This window comes from Callospermophilus lateralis, chromosome X (assembly GCF_048772815.1).
Source record: "Callospermophilus lateralis isolate mCalLat2 chromosome X, mCalLat2.hap1, whole genome shotgun sequence".
NCBI classification, from domain to species: domain Eukaryota; kingdom Metazoa; phylum Chordata; class Mammalia; order Rodentia; family Sciuridae; genus Callospermophilus; species Callospermophilus lateralis.
Window position 1 is genome coordinate 92,054,416 of NC_135325.1, and position 14,436 is coordinate 92,068,851.

The 14,436-nt window shown below is 34.1% G+C and overlaps 1 pseudogene; it reads left to right on the plus strand.

The window, feature by feature from the left end:
- The first annotated feature begins 9,524 nt into the window (after positions 1–9,524).
- LOC143638639 (cytochrome c, somatic pseudogene) lies at positions 9,525–9,905 on the plus strand (annotated as a pseudogene).
- Positions 9,906–14,436: the final 4,531 nt, after the last annotated feature.

The following is a 14,436-nucleotide window of genomic DNA, read 5'->3' on the forward strand; positions in this document are numbered from 1 at the left end:
AGTAAGCATTATCAAATAAAGATGACATGTTAACTTCCAATCAAGCATAGATACTTTTATGCAGATTAATATATCACTGTTGAAAAATGAACATGCTCCTGAGATAATGAACAGAACCAAAACATTTGAATAGAAGTAGGAAAGACGACAAGAGAATCCAGGTCATAGATAACTTTATCAGTGGGAATTTGGTACAGATGGGAATAATTGTAATAATACAATTGATACTGTATTAATTGTCTTGCTTTTCATTTATTATAATGACCACTTCTTGGAGTGGTCATCAGGAGGTAGGGCATCAAAGTGTGTTTTCTCTTTTGTAAAGTGGGAATTTTGCTAGTACCTATCTCAGAGGATAGCTGTGGAGATTAATGAGTGCTTGGTAAAAAGCACATAATTAAGTAAGCAATCAGTAAGTGTTATGCACTCAATTTCCTTCAATAAATATGAATTGTAGTGAGTTGAACAACATAATGGAATCAGACACTCAAGGTAAGTGAAGAGGAAGCTCCAAAGTATAAGAGGATGCTGGATATAAATTCTGTCCTTGGACTTTGGTCTCATTTTGAATAGTAAAAGCAGATCCTGAGCCCTAGATGATCCCCTCAAAATGCTGCTATGCTTTTAGATGCGGTTAACTTGTAATTTTGTTCATTCATAAAAAGCAGGTTAAATAGTTGATATTTCTGCTTACTCATTGTAGGGTCTTCCAGTTCCCCCTAACTTTCTTTCTGTGTTCTAATTAAAAATAGAGTTTCTTACCTGCTGTATGACCCAGCCAACTGCATGTTTTTCCAAGCAAGCCTGAGTCCCAGCTAGGGCCCCAAACATTCCCAGGCACTGATAAAATTATTTAGGTTGTTGCCCAAAACAATGAAAGAATCTGGCCTCAGCCCTGATCACAAATTCCCGAAACCCTCATGTAAACTCCGTCCACTAGCCCACTGTTGGCAAACTGCACCTAGGTAGAACATGGTTTTTTCCAGCTGTCAAGAAGACAAGCTGCAGCATTCTGTAAGTTCCCCTAATAAGTGCTTTACACTATCACTTTGGCATTTAGAGCTTCCCAACTGACCTCATCTAGGGAAATTTGGGGACACTCCTTTATGGGAAATCCCCTGCCACCACTTTTAGGGTAACTCCCACCACAAGTTAAACAGGATGAAATCCTCCTTGTTTTTAGCATAATTCAAATGGAAGAAGGACCAAGGATCAAGCTTTGTTAAAACAGGCTTTGAAGATCTTTAAGAATTTCATAATCTTGCTCAATAGGTCTTTGCTTTGGCTGTACTTCTTGCATTTTTATACAACCTCCAGCAATAGGAAATTATCTTAACAAATGTCTGACACCATACACTTATACTTGTATGTGTGTACATACTTCATGTGGATAAAATTGATATTGTATTAATTGCTTTGCTTTTCATTTATTATAATGACCCACTTTCTATGCCAGCACACAGAACTCAGATTCATCCTTTTTAAAGGATGCATACTATTCCATTGTAGTGATTGATTTTCATTTCATTTCCTTTCAGTTAGCTTAACCTGACCAATATATTGATATTAGCACCACATATAAATAATAAATAAATAAAGGTTCATCTACAACTAAATAATATGTATTTTTCTTAAAAAAGAGTACATTCTAAGCAATGGATTTGTTGGGTCAAGGCATATATATTTCAAGTTTTTATTTTGAAGTACATTCAGTAGCTTTATAATCAAATGTCTAGTGATAAATGATTTGGGAATATATATAACAATTTTTGACGTAGAGTAGAAGGACTTCTGCATTTATCTCATTTTATGGTATGTTTTCTTTTAATTGTTTGTAAATTTTTGTAAATGGATGTGCAACTAACTACCTAGAAATTGTTCAAGCTCAATATTGGTTGATAGGCTGGGTGTGGTGGCGCACGCCTGTAACCCCAGTGGCTTGGGAGGCTGAGGCAGGAGGATTGCAAGTTCAAAGCCATCCTCAGCAACAGCAAGGTGCTGAGCAACTCAGTGAGACCCTGTCTCTAAATAAAATACAAAATAGGGCTGGGGATGTGGCTTAGTGGTCAAGTGCCCATGAGTTCAATCCCCAGTACCAAATATATATATAATGTGCAGTTATTGAAAGTATTTCACTACTCCTAGCTTCACTCACTTTTTCATATACTCTTCATTCTCCCTTAGGTCTGCAAGTCTGAAGGCAAAATAAAATTTCTGATGAATTTGAACATCAGTTTAGTCTTAACATTTTTCATAATTTACTTTTGTAACAACGTTCATTTGCCACCACATACTCCATCCCTATATTTCCTAACCTCCAAAAATCTGAGCATGTCCATTGTATGTATTTAGAGAAAATTTCTTGTGTAATTTTCATGGTTCACATTTTCCAAAATTATGTATCATTTGAGTAGGTTGGGATAATTTGTTTAAAAAAGATAGCAGATGGAAAGTTATCAAATTTATCTAATTCTAAGAAACAGTAAATATGGGCAACTGTGCTTTTGTAATTTGTAAAAAATGAATTCAGACTTTCAGGAGGGAAAAAAGAAGAAACTTTATGAAAAGGTAAATAAAACATCTGGGATTCATATTAAAACAATCATCCAATAAACACGTCTACTGTAAAGTAACTGATGTAACATCCTGCTATGATTTGAATATGTCTCTTCCAAAATTCAAGCATTGCCAGTGTAATGATATTAAAAGGTGTGGCTTTGAAGAAGTAAATTAGGCCATGAGGGTCCATCCCTGGAGAATGAGATTAAAGCCATTATAAACAAGGCTTCATTCAGCATTTGATTAGCTTGCCCTGCTACCTTCTGCCACATGAGGACACAACACTTCTTCCTTTCAAGGGTGCAGCAACAAGATGCCATCTTGGAAGGAGAAAGACGACTTCACCAGACAACCAAGCCTGCTGGTACCTTGATCTTGGACTTCTCAGCCTCCAGAACTGTGAGAAAATTTATTTCTGCTCTTTGTTTGTAGCCTACCTTGTCTCAGGTTTTCTGTTATAGCAACACAGACTAAGACAGCTTCCCTCCTTCCACATATAACACCTTGGTGCCCTTGATGATTTGTTTTGCATTCCAATGTTGACCTTAATTTTCCTTTGAATCTAATTCATAGAGAGCAGTGTGTATTTGGGAGATACGGATGATAGAGTAAAATGGTTGGAGAAAAGCTTTGTATAGTTTTCTCTGAGCTCTACCTCCCATTTGGGCAGATTCTTCTCCTAAATGAACATGGATACATTCTGTGAAGCAAATTTACCCATTCCTACTGAGTATTACTGACAGTTTTTACCTTCCACCAGAAAAAAAGGTTCCAAATGTCCTCCACCAATTGGAGAAAGGGTATGAGTCTGCAATTTCCAACTTTAGCCACTAGATGGCAAATGTGCAACAGTAAGCCATGACGCTGCTGGGTTTTCAGAACCCCCAAAGGAATTCTAATAGGATTCTAGGATTAAGGCAGCAAGAAGCGAAATATAGCTGTTTTAAGACATAATGCAATAGCCGTATCAGTGAGTTAAGAGGTAAATTGAACATAACCCAAAGAAAAAGATGAAGACATCTCTGGCAATTTGTGAATTAATTGCTTTGACAAAAACAGCCTCAATTTCAAAGTCAGAGTGCAACTAGTGGTTCAGAACAAAAGCCATATACTGCAAGTGAGTGATGGAGTTACTGTTGGATATTTCAAGGTTCATGTCATGAAGTTCTTGTGTGGATTTAAAATGGTATTATTGGCTAGATATCTTTAGATATCTAGATTTGTTAGAAGGCTTAAAGGTTAAGAATGTCTACCTTGCCTGTATGTTTTCAATTCTATTTGACCAACACCTGAGAGACTATCCTAATCAAGAATTGTCAAATACAGAAAAAAATATTTACAATTAGTTCTTTAAAGTTTCATATCTGAACATCACAAACAATTGAAATATCTAATGATAGGGTAAAAGTTCAGAAAATGTTGATGTCTGTTATGGAATATTATGCCTCTTAAATAAATGTTAATTAAAATTCTATAAAAACACAGAACATCTTTATCATAGAAGGTTTAGAAAGTATTTAAACTGTCTATCTGATATATTTAAAAATATACCTTAGAAGAATGACTAGAAGAAAATATAACACTATGAATTACCTTTGAGAGGTAAATCTGGGGATTATTTTTTTCTTCCTATTTTTCCTTACTTCTCAAATGATCTAGCATTTTTCTAAAAGGTCTATCATGAACATTTATTATTTTATTATCTGAATAATAAAGCCTATATTTAAGAAAGGAAAAAGTGTATTATTAGACAAAGGTAGTTCAGCAAATTGAAGATAGAATCAAAATAGATAGGAATTGCATATTTTAATTTTTCTCATATAACCCACTATTAGGATCATATTTAGACTGATAATTGGGGAATGAAGAGGACATAAAGTAATGGCATCTTGAGGTAACTAATTTGCACCTTTTCAAGTAAAACTGATTCTTTTGTTTGCATGAGTAGTCATTCACTCCAGATACATGGGAATTGATTTCTAGATAAACCGAAGTTGGGATAGAGGAAGAGGTAAATTATCACCACTCTGAATTGTTGTTTTAAACCTATACTTTTACTGAAGATGGGTAAAAATTGTATTTGTTTCCTTTGCTGTATCTTCTTTTTATACTCTTTTCTCATTTATTGGTTCATTCAAAAATAATTATGAAGCACCTACAGCTAATCAGACATTGTGTCACACACTAAGGGTAAAGTAGCAAATGAAATGGCTCTAAAGGGACAATAATCACATACAAGTAACCAAATAAATATGCAATTTGAGATAAAAAGAGTTGCTTATGTATCTTTTAAAAATTCACATTAATTATTTTCCAAAAGGAAAAAATAAATTATTTCATGCAATTTCAGAATTCTAAGCAACCACTCAACCTAATTCCTATTCATACCAATTAGGTAGAGTTGATAAAGTTTAAGGTAGTTACTCAGTATAGTTGATCTAGTATAAGCAGATTGTTCTTATGATTTTTAATGGAAATTTTCCTTGAATTTTTTATGATTCTCTTAAAGCTTTATTGAATAATACCCAGATTTAATGAATTACAGGTTGATAGTCTGTTATTCACAATTCCAAAATCGGCGGAGCAGGGGGGTGGGGGACTCTGAAAACTAAAAAGTGTAGTATTAAAGCATTTAGTGGCAGAATCTGATACTATTGAAACTAATATGACCATAAAATCTGACCTGAGCTGTTATAAAGGTACTTAATGGTTTTATTTATCCCATCAGGCATATTCACAAGTTCTGCTCCAGAAATATTTATGTATTTGATTATGTGGTACTGTTCCAGGGCTGATGGATGTCATTACATTATATTACATAGCATGTGCATCTATTACCTTTCTAAAATTCAAAAAGGTCTCAACTGTGAGAAACACATGTCCCTAGGAGTTTCAGACAAGCAACTGAAGACTTAATTGAAAGTTATGTTACTAAGTCCACTTGAACTTACTTCCTCTTATTTAAGTCATGCAAGACTCAAGTCACAGTACCCTAGGATCAGTATAAGTTGCTGAGCATTAGCCTAATAAATTTAATCAACTCCTAATACTTTTTAAATTTTATTGTCTTGGACAATTAAAAAGTGAGATCACAGATAAAGGGCTGGTCTCACAAAATAAAATTGAGAAAAACCACAAAAAAATAAAAAGAAAAACAGTACAAAAGGCATGAACAAACAATTCTTAAAATGATATCCCAGATAGCCTTAAATATGAAAAAAGAATTGCTAAGCTCCACTTATAACAAATGAAATGTAAATCAGAACTCTACTGAATACCATTTTTCACATCTCAGTTTGGCAAAAATACAAAAACTTTGTAGTATGCTTGCTGGAATTTGTGGATAAATATTTTGCCCTCGTGCATTGCCAATGGGAATGCAAAACAGTGCAAACTCTAGGGTGGAAAAGTCATCAATGTCTAACAAAATTTTAAATATGCATTTACCCTTTAAATTAACAATCCTACCTCCAGGCAATTCTTGACTAATTTGGAAGAGAAAGTCATATGCACATTTTACTCATGGTGGCATTATTTACAATCACAACATATTGGAAACTACCTAATTGTCTGCATTTTGGCAGAATAATTAAATAACATCTGCTACACATAAACCATGAAGAATAAGGAAAATATCAATTGGTTAACACTGGGTAATTTTCAGAATATTAAGTGAAAAAAACAAGTTGCAAAAGACTATGAAATAATATATGTTACATTTTGTGTAAGCAAAAACGAAAAGTATGTGTGGGTCTATATGTGTTCTGATTTTTGCTAAAGGAGACACAGGAAAGATAAACTATAAATGAATTAAATCAACATCTACAGCAGGTAGGTGGTGATGAAGTAAGAGTAGTAGAGAAGACAGTGAGACTTTTCAGAGTATCATGTTTGTATATAATTTTGCTTTATAAACCATACTATTTTACATACTCAAAAAGGTAACATTTAATTAGCAAGAGTAAAGAAAGCTAAAATTGAATATTAGGGCAAATATATAGTTAATTACTAATCATATTCATAACCAAACCACAAAACACACAGAATTAATCCAAGTAACACTTGAACATATTATTATAACTGTAATCCTCCTTAAGATTTATAAAGACACAAAGAACTACATAGACATCAACAACTTAGTAGTTTTGTTGTTGTAGTATTCAGTAGTAATTATGAAATCATTTTGTGTGAACTATAAAACTGAGCAAATGAGTAAATATATTGGTAAATTGGTAAAAATATACATGAAATCAAGTTTCAAAAGGAACAGGAAAAGACAAATATGGAAAGGGCAAAGAAGAACCTCTGGCATTAGATTAGAATTACAGTTATCAGTGTGAACTCAGGAATTCAAAGCTTTGCCCAATGAAATGTCCTAGAAGCAGTGACATCCCAGGAACAATAAGAACATCTAGTATCCAGGTCTTGGTCCCTAAATGTTTTCTTCACTGGAAAGGACCATGAGTCCTTAGAGAAATGGCTGATTTCAGGTCTGGAGAGGGAAAGTGTAAGATTAGCTAGGAGTATCATATTGAGTTAGAATGCAAGAAACTACTCAAATGTTGAAAGAGATATGTCAAAAACCATGAGAACCAGCTTGAGGAAGAACCCACTTGATCATTTAAAAAATTGACTATTAAAAATAATAATGAGGGCTGGGGATGTGGCTCAAGGTGTAGTGCGCTCACCTGGCATGCATGCCGCCTGGGTTCAATCCTCAGCACCACATACAAACAAAGATGTTGTGTCCGCTGAAAACTAAATATATATATTAAAATTCTCTCTCTCTCTCTCTCTCTCTCTCTCTCTCTCTAAAAAAAATAATAATGATAGCATGCTGTGGAGATAGCTCAGTTGGTAGAGTGCTTGCCTTGCATGCACAGGGTCCTAGGTTCAATCACCATAATAATAATAATAATAGTCATGGGTTAAAGCACATTGAATAAAACATAACCCATGAGTACATGGTAATATTAAAAAGGTGTGTGTGAAGTTCTTTATAGAAAATTCTATCTAATGGAAAAAACTGATGGAAAACCAGCATTTTACAAATACCATAATAATAATTAATTCAACCAAGGATATAAAAAATCATCAATGGACAAAGGTTTAGAAACAAGACATTCACATAGTCTAAAAGTATTGACTGACATACAATTTACTAATTACAAAGGAGAAAGTTGCTTTTTACAATAGAAATCTGTTAAGTACCATATTAACCAAATAAAACATAATCTATGTGACATTTTTTTCACAGATGTTTAACCTAAATCCAATTATAAAGATCAATCAGACTTGCCCAAATTTATAGCCATTACACAAAACAGCTGGCCTAGCTGTCTCAAAAAATGTCAAGTTTCATAAAAAACAAATAAAAAGAGAAAATGGCTGGAGAGCTATTCTAGATTAAAGAGGCCAAACAGGTATGAGAAAGACGTGTAATTTGAGGTCTTTGATTGGACTCTGGATCAGGAAGTGAAGATCTATAAATAACATTAATGGGACAATTGAAGAAAAATATGGGTAATGGAGTGTATATTAGATAATTCTATCACATCATTGTTAAAGTTTTTGAATGTGTTAAGTGTATTGCTAAGATGTATGAGGATATCTTTTTCCTACAACATTCACGGTAAAGAATATAGGAGTGTATTGTAATGAAATATACTAGTTATACTCAGCCTTAAAGAAGAATGAATTTATGGCATTTTCTGGTAAATGAATAGTGCTGAAGAACATCATGCTAAGTGAAATAAGCCCATCTCAAAAAACCAAAGGTCGAATGTTTTCTCTGATATGCAGATGCTAATTCACAATGGGGTGGGGGGGGTGGGTAGGGGGACTAGGGAAAAATAGAGCTACTTAAGATTAGACAGAGGGTAGTGAAGGGAGGGCAGGGGGATTAGGGTAGGAAGGATAGTAGAATGAATCAGACATTATTACCCTATGTACATATATATATATGACTGGTTTGATTCTACATCATGTACAATCAAAAGAATGAGAAATTATACTCCATTATATATCATGTATCAAAGTGTATTCTACTGTCACGTATAACTAATTAAATTCTAAAAAAATTTAAAAATAAGCACTAAATACATATAGTAGGAGAAGAAAGACCATTTACTTTTTTGTATGTGTCTTTTTATATTAATAATTAGTAGATCTAGGTAACGGGTACATAGTAGTTCATTACATTTTGTGTAGGTTTGAAACTTTTTAAAATAAAAAGTTGTGGAAGGAAAATATAGGTAGGAACTATATGCATTCTGCTTGTATATATACCAGATGGTATATTACAACGAAAGCAAGTCTCCGGCTGCATTCCGCCACATTTAAAACATTAACGATCAGGCAAAAAATGTCATACAACCTGTTCTTCTATGTTCTTTGAATTCATCATCTATCCTTGGCACTTTGTGTGAATATTTCATTCGGAAATGGCTGCACCAACATTCTGATGGCAGGATCAGCAACTCTTATAATTACAACAGACAGCCGATTCCCATATTAAGAATGGAGGCTGGGGGTGGAGGGTTGGCATCAGTCCTAACAGTGTCTTGAATCTGGAGTTTCTTTGAAGCTGTTAGTTGGCTGGGCTTACCAGATCCCTGTATACAAGGGTGAAGTTTCCTGTACAACTTTCTAGCCAACCATAATATTTGAACTATTGTAAATTTACAAGTGAAGTATTGTTTCTTACTCTAATTTAAAACCCCTATTTTGTATGTTGAAAACCAAAAATTTTCATAGGCACAGACTGGCATGTCCTTGGGCTACAGAGTGGGACATTCAACCTCTGATCGGGAACCTTCTTTGCGCTATGAATTAAAAATGGGTGATGTTGGGACTGGGTTTGTGGCTTAGTGGTACAGCGCCGGCCTCACGTGTGTGAGGCCATGTGTTGGATCCTCAGCACCACATAAAAATAAATAAAGATATTGTGTCCAACTAAAAAAAAAATGGGTGATGTTGAGAAAGGCAAAAAGATTTTTGTTCAGAAGTGTGCCCAGTGCCACACCGTGGAAAAGGGAGGCAAGCACAAGACTGGGCCAAATCTCCATGGACTATTTGGGCGGAAGACAGGTCAGGCTGCTGGATTCTCTTATACAGATGCCAACAAAAACAAAGGCATCACCTGGGGAGCGGATACACTGATGGAGTATTTGGAGAATCCCAAAAAGTATATCTCTGGAACAAAAATGATCTTTGCTGGCATTAAGAAGAAAGGAGACAGGGCAGACCTAATAGCTTACAAAAAAAAAAAAAAGCCATTAATGAGTAATAGCTACTGCCTTATTACCAAACAGAAATGTCTCTTGGCTTTTTTATGTCCACCATAATTTAATTGATGTGATACACCAGAAATCAGATCATGAATGACTGACAAAATTATTTTTGTTGGACAATCCTGATTTAAGTAAAACTGACTAGAAGTTAAATTAATATTTTGGTTATATTCCCACTTCAGTAAATTCTATCACTGTTTCCCCTTTTTAAAGTTATGGTTGGACTTAATTAGTAATGTTCAGTATTTCACAAAAATGGTGAATGACATCTGAAAACTGGTTTTATATTTAGGTTTATAGAACTTATTATGTCAATGTTTAAATATGGGGGAAATCCCTTCACTCAGAACCAAGCATGATTCACATTTGTTTCAATTTGTGTTCACTAGCCTATTAAAGGCAGTGGTTGAAGATAAGGAAGCAGTGTCTACTATATATTTTTGTTGACCATGCCAATTTAATTAGAATTCCCTGTATCTAAAATGCTGTTCTTTCCTTATGGAAAGGCATTTTAGTGTGGTTTATATATGATATTAAATAAAGAATATTTAACACTTCTCACATTTTATAATTGATCTATAAGTTCAGATGCTTTTAAGTCAGTATAACACAATAATAAGTTAGACTTTACTTTTTAATTCTTTATTTTGTAAGACTAAATTATCATTCAGGATTGTTTTTAAACAACTATTCAGAAACAATACTGTGGAACATCTTGATGGTTGGTAGTGGTGCTTTTTGCCAACTTATTAGATGGAAAGATTAAGGTAAAAGAGATATACCCATCAGTACAAATTTCTAAAATATGTTACCATAAGATTTAAGATAATTAAAAACAATCACAGATCATGAAAAAAAGAACCAAAAATTTGAAGAATTTGAAGCATATTGTTGGAATAATAACTACCCATCACAGGAATGTGGATCTCAGATACTTCAAATGTTAACTAACTGTGCCTGGATTATACATTAATATTGACTTATACCCATACCTTCATCATATTGTATATAGCAAAGTGTTATAAAATACAAATTAATGTAAGCTCAATTTCTTCCTTTATGCAAATAATTATGCTCTCTTTTTAAAATATGATATTTGCTGAACTTGGTTGTTCACTTATTCATGAATTTATTCATTTATTTATTCATGAATTCATGAATTCTCTCATTCAATATTTAACACATTTATTGAGTGGTTGTTATGTACAGGATATTGCATTTTGTGTTAAAGAGGATACAAAGAGAGATAAGATATAGTGCTTGTCATCAAGTTATTGGCAGAGATTGGGATGTATAATGTGCTAAATAACTCCTAGAATGAGAAGTCACAAAACATTTCACAGAACAGCTGACTTCCTGACTTCAAGGAAACAGACAACAGGTGGATAAGGTAAGGAAAAGCATTCTAGGAAAAGGAAATTTGATGTGCAAAGACATATTGACAAAAAAAATGGGTGTAGCAAATTAAAGGGATGATGAGTGTATTGATGTGGTTGGAACATATGCTGTATGAAAAATGTAAGTTAGAAAAATTAATTGGGGTCAACTTGTAATGTCCCTTTTTTATCACTTAAAATCATTTGGACTTGATGCCTTCCTCAACCCCAAGTGTTCTGCAAACTTGCCTGTTTATTAGAATCTCTGGCTGTTCTAGAAAATTCAACCTTGCTGATAAAAATTATACCTAAGAAGTCTAGAATGAGTCTGTCAAGTACTAACTGAAACAGGTTCCCTTTGCATGGTAAGACTTTTCATAGGGTATGTTTAGGTAATAACATTATATACCAATTTTTTTAATTTAGTTTTTAGTTGTAGTTAGACACAATACCTTTATTTTATTAATTTATTTTTATGTGGTACTGAGGATTGAACCTAGGGCCTCACATGTGCTAGGTGATCACTCTACCACTGAGCCACAACCCCAGCCCAATTTTAATCCCATTTTTTTTTTCTATTTGATATACAGGGTTTCCACAGATATCTCACTTGACAAACAGACAGGAGTCTGCTGATTTTTATTTAATTTACTTTCTTTCTGCAAATCACTACTTTAGGCATCAGAAGAAGAATGCAATGTTAAAAATTCACATTTTAGAAATGGCAACAGTGTGAAGGATATGGCAAATATGGAATAGACACCAAATGAAGTAGAATGTAACTAGGGCTTCAGTTCAGTTCTCAGCAGTGAGGATGGAGGTGAGGGAATAGGTGTAGGCACTATTTAGAAGGTAGAATAGATGGGGCTAGCTTTGATTTTAAGTGAAGTGTGAAGGAGAAAGAGATTCTGAGAGACTCCTAGGATTTTACTTTTGGTGACCAGGTGAATGGTAAATTCATTAACTTAGAAAAGGAAAACAGGAATGTGACAAGTTTAGGATGACAGCTCAATTTGAAGTGACTCCAATACACATATGTGACGTTTCTCATAGATAATTGAAAATAAAAGTCTGGACTCAGGAGAGGGGGGGGCTGAAAATATCCGTTTATTCATCATTCATTTCTAGGTGAAGAGTTCTTAATCCAGAACTTTGGAATATGCAAAACTTTTAAAAACATGTGCAAAATATTGTGTATGTATATTCATGATTTTGTTCATCTGATTACATATGTTTTACAGGTTGTATGAAATATATTTTTATAATCAGATGAACAAAAGTCATGGATATTAGATGAAAAAAAATGTGTGTGGGCATTTCTCTGGGCAGATGGACCTAGATTTCTTCTGATTTTTAAAAAGCTCTCTGAGATTTCTTGGAAAGCTGGGAATGGAACCACCATTTGACCCAGCTATTCCCCTTCTCGGCCTATTCCCTAAAGACCTAAAAAGAGCATGCTACAGGGACACTGCTACATCGATGTTCATAGCAGCACAATTCACAATAGCAAGACTGTGGAACCAACCTAGATGCCCTTCAATAGACAAATGAATAAAAAAATGTGGCATTTATACACAATGGAGTATTACTCTGCATTAAAAAATGACAAAATCATAGAATTTGGAGGGAAATGGATGGCATTAGAGCAGATTATGCTAAGTGAAGCCAGCCAATCCCTAAAAAACAAATGCCAAATGTCTTCTTTGATATAAGGAGAATAACTAAGAACAGAGTAGGGATGAAGAGCATGAGAAGAAGATTAACATTAAACAGGGATGAGAGGTGGGAGGGAAAGGGAGAGAGAAGGGAAATTGCACGGAAATGGAAGGAGACCCTCAGGGTTATACAAAATTACATACAAGAGGAAGCAAGGGGAAAGGGAAAAATAATACAAGGGGGAGATATGAACTACAGTAGAGGGGGTAGAGAGAGAAGAGGGGAGGGGAGGGGAGGGGAGGGGAGGGGAGGGGGGATAGTAAAGGATAGGAAAGGCAGCAGAATACAACAGACACTAGTATGGCAATATATAAATCAATGGAAGTGTAACTGATGTGATTCTGCAATCTGTATATGGGGTAAAAATGGGAGTTCATAACCCACTTGAATCAAAGTGTGAAATATGATATATCAAGAACTATGTAATGTTTTGAACAACCAACAATAAAAAAAAACTGGAAAAAAAATTAAAAAATAAAAAGCTCTCTGACCCTCAGATAAGACCAACCAATTTTGATACTCGTTGAAAATAAACTTGTGTAAGAAAGTTGAGCATTGTTTTCACTTGGGTTATTATGTCTTTACTGCATGAAAGCTCATTTGAATTTCTCCCCAGAATATAATGTCTATTTATAATATACAAATGAGAAATGTAGGTTTTAAATAACAATCTTTTATGTAAAACTTTAAATAGTAATATAACAGTTACTTGTAGAGTTACACTGGTGTCTTCCTATGTCTCTTGAATGTCTAAGATTATTTGGGAGAAGATTTAAGGTTAAACATTTTGGGCCAGTTCTTCAACTCACAGAAAAACTCAATGTTCTCATCTAGGATGGGCTTATTTGTAACTTAGAAAAGAGAAGAAGAGTCTGTTTCATTCCATATTTTAATCTATGAATTAAAAAATAATATCTCTGAAAATGTTCTCAATTCTCCTCTATTGAAGAGGTTTTCATTTTTGGAAGGTTTTGAATTTTTTAATCAATTTGTTATTAAAGATGCCATTTCTACCTTTCTTGTAAGTTCATCACAAGCAATTTTTCTATGAGAAGGTTGAATGCATTTAAAGTTTAATATATTTAATAATAAAAGGAATACAATATGATTCTCAGTGTCTCAAAAATTGAAGAGTTCTATTTCCTGCTGATATGGAGTAAGTATACTCCACTCGGCCTCCAGTCAATGAATACAACTGAAATCCATGGATATATTGAGTACATCAGCTGTCTGAGGCATCTGAAAAGTTAATGTAGCAAGGACATTAGGAAGAAAATCAGAACTGAAAGAACAAACAAACCAGCATCGAGCTACCTTTTTTTTTTTTTTTTTTTTTTTACTTCTATAGGTCTTAACTTGGATCAAATGCAGTCTACATCCTGAAATTATACCAAGTGCAGACAGAAAGAAGTCCAATGGAAGCCCTCACTCTCTTCTGGTCTCAATCAGGAAGGAGGATGCCCAAAGTACAGAGAGTGGCATAGATCCTTTGT